Genomic DNA, 11,461 nt, shown 5'->3' with positions numbered 1-11,461 from the left:
TAAAGAAGTGTGAATTTGCCAGAGTATTCCTACCCTTGACTGCAATTTGTGTGTGTGCAAGTGAATCTGCCAGTTTTGTGATGTTTGTGGCCGCCCGTTACGAGTTCTATTAGTATGGTGCTGAACATTATTCTTTATCGTTTTTCGACTACGGATCAGAGGTTACAACAACTTTCTAAGTCAGGAACGGCCATATATATTTTTATATATATATATATATATATATATATATATATATATATATATATATATATATATATATACATATATATATATATATATACATATATATATATATATTATATATATATATATATATATATATATATATATATATATATATATATATATATATATATATATATATATATATATATATATATATATATATATATATATGTTTATATATTTATATATTTATATATATATATATATATATATATATATATATATATATATATCATATATTATATGATATATAATATATATATATATATATATATATTTAATATTTATATTTATATTATGGGGATGGGTTGATATATATATGCAAATATATATATATATATATATATATAGCATATATATTGGTATATATATATATATATCTTGACATATTACATACATAAAACTCCTCACACACACACACACACACACTATGTCGGTGGTTATATATATATATATATATATATATATATATATATATATATATATATATATATATATATGTTATTATTATTATTACAGGAAATGGCAGTGCAACGTACCTCTTTTCTCAAACCTGAGATTTTTGCATCTAACAGGGGCCACACTTACAACATACAGATTAATAGAGGTCAATTTAAAGTTAACTGAAGTGGATCTTAAGGGAAAATCAATGTTTCACTTAATTTAATAAGGTATGAGTACACAAATCAGAAGAAACATACTCAGGAGCTTAAATCATCAGCTCCATGGGACCGTCGTTACATTAAATAACAAAGCAAAATGGTGCCACTACCAGCTCCGATATGCTCTGAGAAAAACTCTAAGATTAAATTCAAAACAATCAGGATCTTGCAGTGTATGTACAATAAATAAATTGATCTTCAGATTTCAAATTTTGAAGGACTCTTCTCAAAGTTGTTAGTTGAAGGGAAGAGGCACCATAGGAGCAGGCAAGTACACAGCAACACGATCACCTATTCGGCAATACAGAACCTCAATATCACTTTGATTACTACAGCAAGTAAAAATGTTCACTTTGGGAATGCTGAAGTCTGAGAGGGAGGATCATTCAAATAAAAACTGGTATGCGAACTGGAGGAACACTTATGTTTTACATTAGACAAGAAAAGATTACACCACTTCGCTTAGGCTACGAAGGAGATTGCAAGGGAATGAATAATAGAGAGCAATCGAAATACAGTAAAAGAATATGTGCCAAACAACTTCCAAATCCACACTTTCCCTTAGTCCTTGGACGAGACATCTTGAGATTAAGCCAGACTTGTCTTTGAATAAGGGATCATATGGTGGGATCGGATCTATTCATCACAACAAAAGTGACTGTATAAGGGAAGGGAGAAGGGTTGGCAAAGTGCCAACCGACAAGCAGTCTGTCTGTGTAGCTGGCATGTCACGTAAACTGGCTCTAGGCCTCTGGCCTGACCTCCTAATATGCCTTTTTTTCCTGCCTTTTCTCCAGCTGTTTTGGGTCAATCTTGGGCGAATCTCATTATTCATCCATTGATGCCCAATGTCCGTGCTTTCTGTTTGTGCCTGGAAAAGGGAGCATACGGCAGCACAAAGGTTTTGACACAAGGGGAATACATTGGAGGGGTCGTTAAAGTTGGAGAGAGGCGAAGATAACCAAGTTTTATTGGTGCCGTAGCAAATTGCTGATGGGCTAAGAGTGTCTGGTGTTTTCGACCTGTGTGGTAATCTTGAAATTTTATTAAAATTCCATTATTCTTTATGGTGAGCTTATTATGACCATTCTCAAGAGGAATACACATATATATATATATATATATATATATATATATATATATATATATATATATATATATATATATATATATATATATATATATATATATATATATATATATATATATATATTATATATATATATATATTTTTATCACATCACCGTGAATGGGTGATGTGATAAAAATTTATAAGCAGATGCGCGTTTCAAACGTTACAGTCGGCTGTCATGCTGATGCTAAGTGCAAATACTTGCATTCGACAGGAATACGAGCGGCAGAGTTGGTATCAAGTTGTACTTCTCTTGAGAGCCCAGTAGTAAGAAAACTCCTCACTGAAGACAGAGGTCGCTGCTGTCGGTGTTTTGAATACACCAGGAGACGAACCACTTATCAGTTGTAATCCTTCCTCTGTATTATTTCAAGGGTAGAGAGAGAAATGGATATCAAACGACGTTTGTAGCCTTATCCTTGGGATTTATACGTATGTATACATACATACATATATATATATATATATATATATATATATATATATATATATATATATATATATATATATATATATATATATATATATATATATATATATATATATATATATATATATGCAACATTTCTAAGTAGAATTGAATAGCTTACTCAGAACACCTATAATCTTATCATATGTTTCCTTACGATAGAAGAAATAAAAAGTTTAAGTTTTCCTCTTCAAGTGACTTTAAAGGAAAAGATATGCGTGTCCTGTACCTTTGGGATTCTTTCGAAAAAGATCAAAGCTTGCCGAAGCCATTGGTGATGAGGGGAGAGAGAGAGAGGCAACTGATTGCTGCAAATGGATTAAAGGTTGGAAGGTTCTTCGAGATACACTCTGTCACTGCTTGGAAATCCTTATTCCCTCATGATCTTTACTCTCCTTCTCTTTCATCTTGACGTCGTTTTCTTCATCTTCTTTCATCTATTTCTTTTGCTTTCTCTCCTCATAAATAATTTCGAAAGGAAGTCATCATCAAAACTGTCAAGGCAGCTTCCTGGAAATCGAAATTGGCCAATGAGCCCTGCACCTCGTTATTTTTATTTTTTATTTATTTATTTATTTTTTTTTGTGATTCTGCTTTGTTTTCATTTTCATCATCCTCCTTTTTCATTCTCTGCTTCTCGCACTCCTCTTGCCTCTGAATTAAAAGCTTGGCCAGAATGTTCCCGAGATTCTTTGTCCAAGTCTTTTGATTACTTTACGTTGCCCGGACAGCTGATTGCATGTTTGCTTATTATACAGATAGTCCATTTCTCTTGTTTTCTCGGACCTTTTTTCTTTTCCATTATTATTGCTACTTTCCCCCTTTCTAAAACATTACTATTTTAACGACAAGGTACCATCTCTCTCTCTCTCTCTCTCTCTCTCTCTCTCTCTCTCTCTCTCTCTCTCTCTCTCTCTCTCTCTCTCTCTCTCTGTGTTTGTGGATGATAATTCAAGAGAAATGAAAAATGCTCATAAAAATGCGAACCTGGAACTGGTAACAGAATGAAACGTAAAAAGAGTTAAGAAAGAAAACGATCACCGAAAACAGAAAAAAACTGAAAATATGAGATAGCATTTCATCCATGAAGTAAAAGTAAATAGAAAATGGTATTGATAACTAGAACAACATCTTATAGGTTAAAAATTTTATTTGAAAGGACAGATTAAGGATGAAAACAAAATGTGAATGAAAGAAATTGGGAAAATGATAAAACATTTCAACAGCCTATACAAAATAAAAGTTAAGGCATAACAAGGGGTAAAAAGGTTGCCGCCATATAAGCTTTTTGTTAACAGAAAACCAAAATTCATTACAGCAACTTTTTATTATCCATCCTTCCCCTCTCGGAGGATATGTCAAAGCCTTTCATTCCCTCGAAGTAAAAGAGAAAAAGAGAGAAAAGGAAAAAAAGTCTTTCCGACAGTTTAAAGTGACCTGGATCCCTTAGTGAAGGGAGGCATAGAAGCAATGCTTTGTCGCAGGGCAAAAGACGCTTTGACACCGATGTTTACACAGATTACACAGAGTACAGAACGCTCTTTGGGATTCAGCCTGTTGTCATTTTAAAAGTTTATACGTATGTATCTTTTATTTATTCTTCACCCCTACACTTTAAGGTGTAATATTTTCTCCTTCTCTTTGTATTCTCTTTCTTTCCCTAATAAGGACATTTGCAGAATTTCCAAATAAATGATGCTACTTGGAAAACAAATAAGATCTTCTCCGTTTACTTTCCTTCCTGGGCCCTGTTTTCTTGATTTTCTTTGAACTTTTCCTTTTAATTTTAAAAGACGAAATTAATTATTTCAATCTACCGACTGTGTCATCTGTTTCGTATCATATTCCACATTTGCTTCCTCTGCTTCTTCCCTCTTGCTTTGCTCCTCTTTCACCCTCGAGCCGTCCTCTTCTTTTCGGGCAAAAGCATCGACTGAAAAGCGACCGAGATTCTGTGCCCGTTTTGACCTCTATTTATTTTGCGTTTTCCGGACAGGTGGCTTTATAGGAGAAGGGCTGTCTCCTTCCATTCTCTCTGGTTCGTTGACAGTTGTAAGCTTTGCCCTTCAATGAAATTTCATTGTTTGGCTCAAAGACTAACGTTGCCTCTCTCTCTCTCTCTCTCTCTCTCTCTCTCTCTCTCTCTCTCTCTCTCTCTCTTAACGGAATTAGTTCTATCATTCAGCTGGGAGCAAGGAGTCGACTTATAAATATAGTGAATGGAGAGGTAGATAATGGCAAAGTTGAACAGAGAGAAGCAGATAACATAAATCTTTGAACATAAATAGAAAAATTAATAAACAAAAAGATGTTAGTGGAAGAAAAAATTAATAGCACAAACAGGACTTACGAAAGGAGTATGAAAAAAGGTCGATGGAAGCGCTGTCCTCCATGATAAAGCAATATTATAATGTAAACAAGAAAAGAAAAATTAATAAAAAATAAATTGTAACTTTAAAAACTCTGAGTTCAGTAAAAAGTGGTTGTATTGTCGTAGTTTTATAAATACACTGTGAGACCCGCACTCTGCTGGCCACACCTGAAATTAGCTGACAGTCACAGAACATCATTTCGACCACGTGATTGTCGGTCACTGACTTCACCTTTTAACCACACGGTCTGAGTCATCGCTCTCCCGTCGCACGCTGTATTAAAAAAGGATTAGATCTTGACAATAAATCTGTATACTCTGGGCATCTGTGTATGACTAACCTTTACCACACTACATGTCTTTACTTCCTAAAGAATGGATCACACTGAAATACAGAAATTAACGAGGGGACGAAAGAGTAGGGCCACATTTCGTTACATAACAACCGGCCAACCACTGGTACTGAAGGATTCAAGATATAAAAATTTGGACAGATTTGAGGATTTCTGGATGTTCTTCTCCTTCTGCCATCGACGCCTTTGTTCATCCGCTGAGTGTATAAAAAAGAAATCAGCATCATAAACACACTCTTCCTCTTATCTTGCTTTAACACAGTGTTACCCAAGTAAGGTGGCTATGGAAAGAGGTAACATTTTTAGTATATTTACAATTAGACAGATCACAATTTGTCTTTTGATTATATGCAGCATAAAATGAGTAAAATTGCTGAAATATGACCATTATTGATAAACAACACGATGAGACTGGCTCTGGTTTACTCTGGCTTTTCCCTAAACTAGTCATCATAAAGGGAAATGTCTTTATATCTGCACACATGTAGGTGTAATCCAGGCCATCAAAAATACTCCATTGAATTATCCCTGTTGCATAGAAAAAGTTCTGGACAGGTATGATTAGGTTACATGCAAGGATATGTTGGTACCCATGTGCTGAAAGAACAAAGGGTTTATCCTTAACTGAAAAAGTGTTTGTCATATATTCATAGTCCAAACAGTTTTGCAAATCAGTATATCCAAATTTCCCGTTATAAAATAAATCGCTAGTCCAAAGCAATATTTCGTTCTATTTTAGTCTCTTTTAGTCGCATATCCACTCTTCATGTGACGTCCTCCCTAGCTGGGAAATTATTCCTTTTTCTTCATCAGCACCAGCCACCGCTCATGACGGTTGGCGTAAGTTATATAGTTGGCAAAATGTAAAATCTTTAAAGACCATGTTAATATTTGCAACAGTAAAATTTTTAGTTCACAGCTGGATGCCTAAAACATATTAAATTTTTGCTTCCATACACAGACCTTTGAAGTTTTAGTTTTCTGTAAAAGAAAACTATTGAGATTGCTTGTCCATGCTCACTTTTTCTGTCCACACTTTCTCTGTCATTACTCAAATCTTAAAAACTACTGAGGCTAGAGGACTGCAAATTCGTATGTTGATAATCCACTCTCCAATCATCATACATACCAAATTTCAGCCCGCTAGCCTCAGTAGTTTTATTTTCTTTAAGGTTAAAGTTAGCCATAATCGTATTTCTGGCACTGCTATAGGTACCAACAACAGGCCACCAATGGACCATGGCTGAGTTTCTTGGGTCACGGCTAACAGTTCATGGGCCGTGCCTGAAAGTTTCATACAGCATTATACTCGGTATAGAAAACTCTATTGTGCCAAAGAAACTTAGGCGCATTTTTTACTTGTTTTATATTTATTGTAATTTTCTCTTAACGATGTAATTGAATTTTCTAAATGGCTACCATGGTCATTCTTACATTGAACGTTGTTGCAAGGGAGGTAGACAAATGTACAGGCAGGGCTAAACATGCAGACATAAATGTCCATTTTCTTAAAAACACACACACACACATATATATCATTATAATATATATATATATCATCGATTTAATATATTTGTCGCATATATATATATACAAATATACATATATATATATAAACATGCAGACAGATTTTTAGTAAATGTCCATTTTCTTAAAGGTATATATATATATTTTTTTAGGAATATCGCCGCTGGATCGCTCACTCGTAAGAAATTGTATGGGGAAATACCGGTCAGTATGGAGATAGGTATACCCATAGACATAGGAGCGACAGGAGAGTTTTAGCCATTAACAGTTTCACCCTTCTCACGGATGGGTTTTATGTGCCCCAAGAGAGAACATATGTTGGGGTAGGCAGCTGTTTTTCTGTCTTAATCCTAAGATTCAATCTACCACCAACTGAGTTCTTTCGACCTTTTCTCCTGGAGTACCTTCTTTCCCTCTTCCAGGTGCAAGCAGCCACTGCAGCCTGGAGCGACACCCCCAGCAACAACCGAATCCCTTATAAGGCGAGGGCAACCGCCAAAGCCAGTTCAGTTACAAGTCTACTTGCTATCATGGCAAACTTGCTGTCTGAGTGATGCCTGAAACCATGTAGCAGGTGGGAACTCAAACTTCTCACTCACACTGGACCCCTTTGTGACCCTGACGTCCAGACACCATCCAAGAGTAGCCCTGATCACATCAACATGAGGCTGTGTGCAAGAAATACAGGAATCAATAAAGGTATGTGCCTGAAAGGGAAATTGGTTGGCCAGTGTCTTTTTCTTTGACTCATTTTATTATCTCTCTTGCATTTCATTGCTCAAGATAACTTCTTGTCTCTTCAACTTAAACAGTGTATCTACTACACATGTGTAATTCCTTGACAGTGCATAACGTAATTCTCATCCCTTGCTAACAAGTGAGTAGAGTAAAGGATCTCCCTCCAATTCTTGCATTTATTCAATTATTGAGAGAGTGTAATCTCCAGGTTAGTCTTACCTGGAATTGTCTCATTTCCAGGAGTGTTATTAGTGCCTTAACAGCTTAGCCGTGATTCTGTGATTCCTGATTGCCTGAAGAATCAGCTCCTACCAGGCTGATAAGAATTCTCGCCTAATTGGCTTTAGAAACCACTTGCAAGTGGCCACCATTCATAATTGTGGTGCATTATCCAATTCATACAATCATTGCTACTGTGTAAATTCCAACTCAAGTAATTAAGTGAAGATGTCCCAATTTCCTTGGTAATTTCTTCCATGTTGTGATTGTAAATTACTGTTATGAAAGTCACTTTCACTACCATTTATTTTTTATTTTTGCATTTCTTTAGTTTATGGGCTTACGAGGGTTTTTGTAAAGCCAAGATTATTAACTATGAAACTAAAAAGCTGCAGTCCCTCCATATAACCCATAACAATATGTACACACACACACACACACACACACACACACACACATATATATATATATATATATATATATATATATATATATATATATATATATATATATATATATATATATATATATATATATGGTAAGCGTTATAAAATTCTTTTAAAACTAGACAACAAGGTTTTGTATAGAAATATTACTCTAGGCTCATTATATTTGTGTTGTATGTTCGAAACACTTTCATGTTTTACCAAAATATCATAATTCCTTCCTTTTAAAAAATTAAAAATATAGATAATTAAATAATCAGCTAAAACCCAATCCGATTTACAATTGATTCATGCAAGATAGACAGAGATAGGTCGGTCGGAGGTGATTTTTTAAACAGACACACACACACACACACACACACACACACACACACACACACACACATATATATATATATATATATATATATATATATATATATATATATATATATATATATATATATATATATATATATATATATTGAACAGAAAAAATTCAATGTTCGGAATATAGACGACCAATAATTATATATATAAAATATATATATATAAACAGAAAAAGTTTTGAATGTTCGGAATGAGACGACCAATAATTTACAAAATAAAATCGTATACGCTCATGATGTAAGGGATTGGAATATTATCTCTGTACACCAACATAACCATCCTGACTACGTGGATGGATTTCCTCATGTTGATTTATTGCATGCGTATTCATACACTCAAGAACGGAGGCTATAAAGAATAGGGTCGAAACGGCAACTCAAAGCGATATAGCACAGGTCGAGACAAGAAGTCCAAACTTCAGGAGCATTATGCACGACCCTGAGGCTATGACCTATGCACCTACATTGTACTCGAGTCTGGGCAATGGCAAAACGAAATACAGTCTATTAGTATCCGTGGACTACGTCTTGACCATAATGATTTAGGTACCGTTCCAAGCCTCGAACACTTGTATATATTAGCCAGGGTTAGAGAGGAAGAGCCAAAGCAAGACGACATCAAGTCTTTAACTTGGATTGATCCGTAGAATATCGCAGTTATTCATTGTTACCGTCAGAAAATTATACATTATAAGGATACACATTACCTTTAATAGACAGAGATTACTCAATTAATTCGCATTATCTTGCTTTCTGTTCTTTTTCACTCTGCTGTCAGGTAGTTGGTGTTGCTAGAAATCCCATCCCTTTAATTTATAATATACATATACGATTTGAGAATCTACCCAGCAATTGGTGGGAAGCGGTTATTTTATTTGTCAAATTTAGCTGTCTTACTGCAGGTAACTACATATAAACTATATTTTCAAACCCAAGAACGGACTAGAGTTTTTTTTTTTTCATTTAAGAGTTAATTAGTCAGCTAACTGTTCTTTGCTATTAATCGTTGCATTTGTTCAGTTCATAATATCTTCTTTCTTGTTCTATTCTATATCGAGGAAGCACGCCAAGATAATGTCCTTTTCGGTCGCTCTACTTCACCTATCTGGTCATCTCTTACAAAACAGTTCCAAAACTGTGTTTGTATTTGTCAATTAGTTATTGTTGCTATATATTCTTGTTTATATATATTGAACATTATATTTGTTTGAAATGTACTGACAAAATGTTGTTGAATCGCAAGTTATGCGCTCACACTCACACGCGCACTTGCAGTAGATTGCATTTAGAGCGTGAGGTAACTGTAGTAATAAATTTGACACTCTATATATATATATTGGAAAATTTATATGAGATATTATATATATATATATATATTATATATATATATATATATATATATATATATATATATATATATATATATATATATATATATATATATATATATATATATATATATATATATATATATATATATATATATATATATTTATCCATATGTAGATGGAACAATTTCTATACACTTCGAGGACAGTCGAAGACAAAAGCAGAAAACGGAGAGAATGGAATTCGAAACAGACAGAACGATTTGCGTAGACAGGAGCAGATGACTCTTCTGTCTTTTTGTCTAATGGCAAGGTGAAGCCGAATGCAATCTATTTCGAAATGAGGTCATGAAGTGTCGGGAATTTAAAAATTACACTAAAAAATATACTTTCGCTTCGTTTATTCTTTTCAGATATTTCTTTGGGAGAGCTTTGCAAATAATGGTTTTTCCATGTTTAGAAGTGGCGTTTGAAAAATTAGGTTTTGTTTGTACTCCTCGAAATCTATAATTTTCTTGTACATTCAAGGGTGAACATAAAATTGTTCCAGACTGCATGATTCTTACAATTCAACATTTTAATTTCTGAATTTGAGAGAGAGAGAGAGAGAGAGAGAGAGAGAGAATCGTTACTAATGCAATATCAAATGTTCTGTCAGCTTTTTCAGGGTCTTTCAGTTCACTTTACTGAAGGCTTGAAAGCGTCCTTTATTAGATACTTGAATCTGAAATCAATTAACGACATCTGTGCGAAGGAAAGCCTTTGACAGCTTTTTTTTACTTTCTGTTTCGAAATCTCAACTGTCGTCATCGGAGACGCTGTAAATCACCCTGACCATTCCTGACATCCGTGAAATGCCTTTTAATGGTAATGGCCCTAACTGTTGTTGACATTGGTCAATAATGGAATTATTTCTTGAAGACTTATCAAATCCATGATATATTTACTTTGAACCTACGACCTAACTAGGCATTCATGGTAAAAAGTGTGCGCTTATTAATTATTTTATACTCTCATTTTATAGGTGTTATATTGATCAAATAAATGACCTGTCTGCACTCACGATCGTGCTATTCAGTGGAGGTCAATGTGTTGTGTTAGTCACTAAACATGCGTGAGTTTAGATATATCACATTTTAAATACTTTTTTAGATAATATTTCATTTGTAAGCATGAATAAATAATTAGGAACTTTCCATCAATCATTCATTGATTCGCCTTTTGAGCTCTGCTGAAAACGAGAGAAATATTAACAAGGAAAATAACAAGCTTCACAATAAATGAATGGAGAGTGGAGAGAAAGCAAAGTAGATGATAGAGTGGTTTATAGGGAAAATAAAACCAGTGAGACAGTTCCAAAGTTGCCTACTTCTTGCTGCTGCATTCATGTAGGAGCACGTGCCTTAGGCCCTGTTCACACGAGGCGGAAACCGCGCGGATGCAAAAAGTGGCGATCGTACACATGACGGCGGTTGTCCGCGCGGTTCATTCAGTAGTAATATGGAAGTGGAGGATATAACATGCGTACGATGTAGTCAAAAGACTGGATCCAAAACTAAGAGAATATGAGCCCAGATTCTTCAGTTATTTCAGAATGTTCATAACATAATTTGATGATTT

The sequence above is a fragment of the Macrobrachium rosenbergii genome, chromosome 55, assembly GCF_040412425.1.
Source record: "Macrobrachium rosenbergii isolate ZJJX-2024 chromosome 55, ASM4041242v1, whole genome shotgun sequence".
Lineage (NCBI taxonomy): Eukaryota > Metazoa > Arthropoda > Malacostraca > Decapoda > Palaemonidae > Macrobrachium > Macrobrachium rosenbergii.
The sequence above is the reverse complement of the archived record's forward strand: the minus strand, read 5'-3'. Positions refer to the sequence as shown.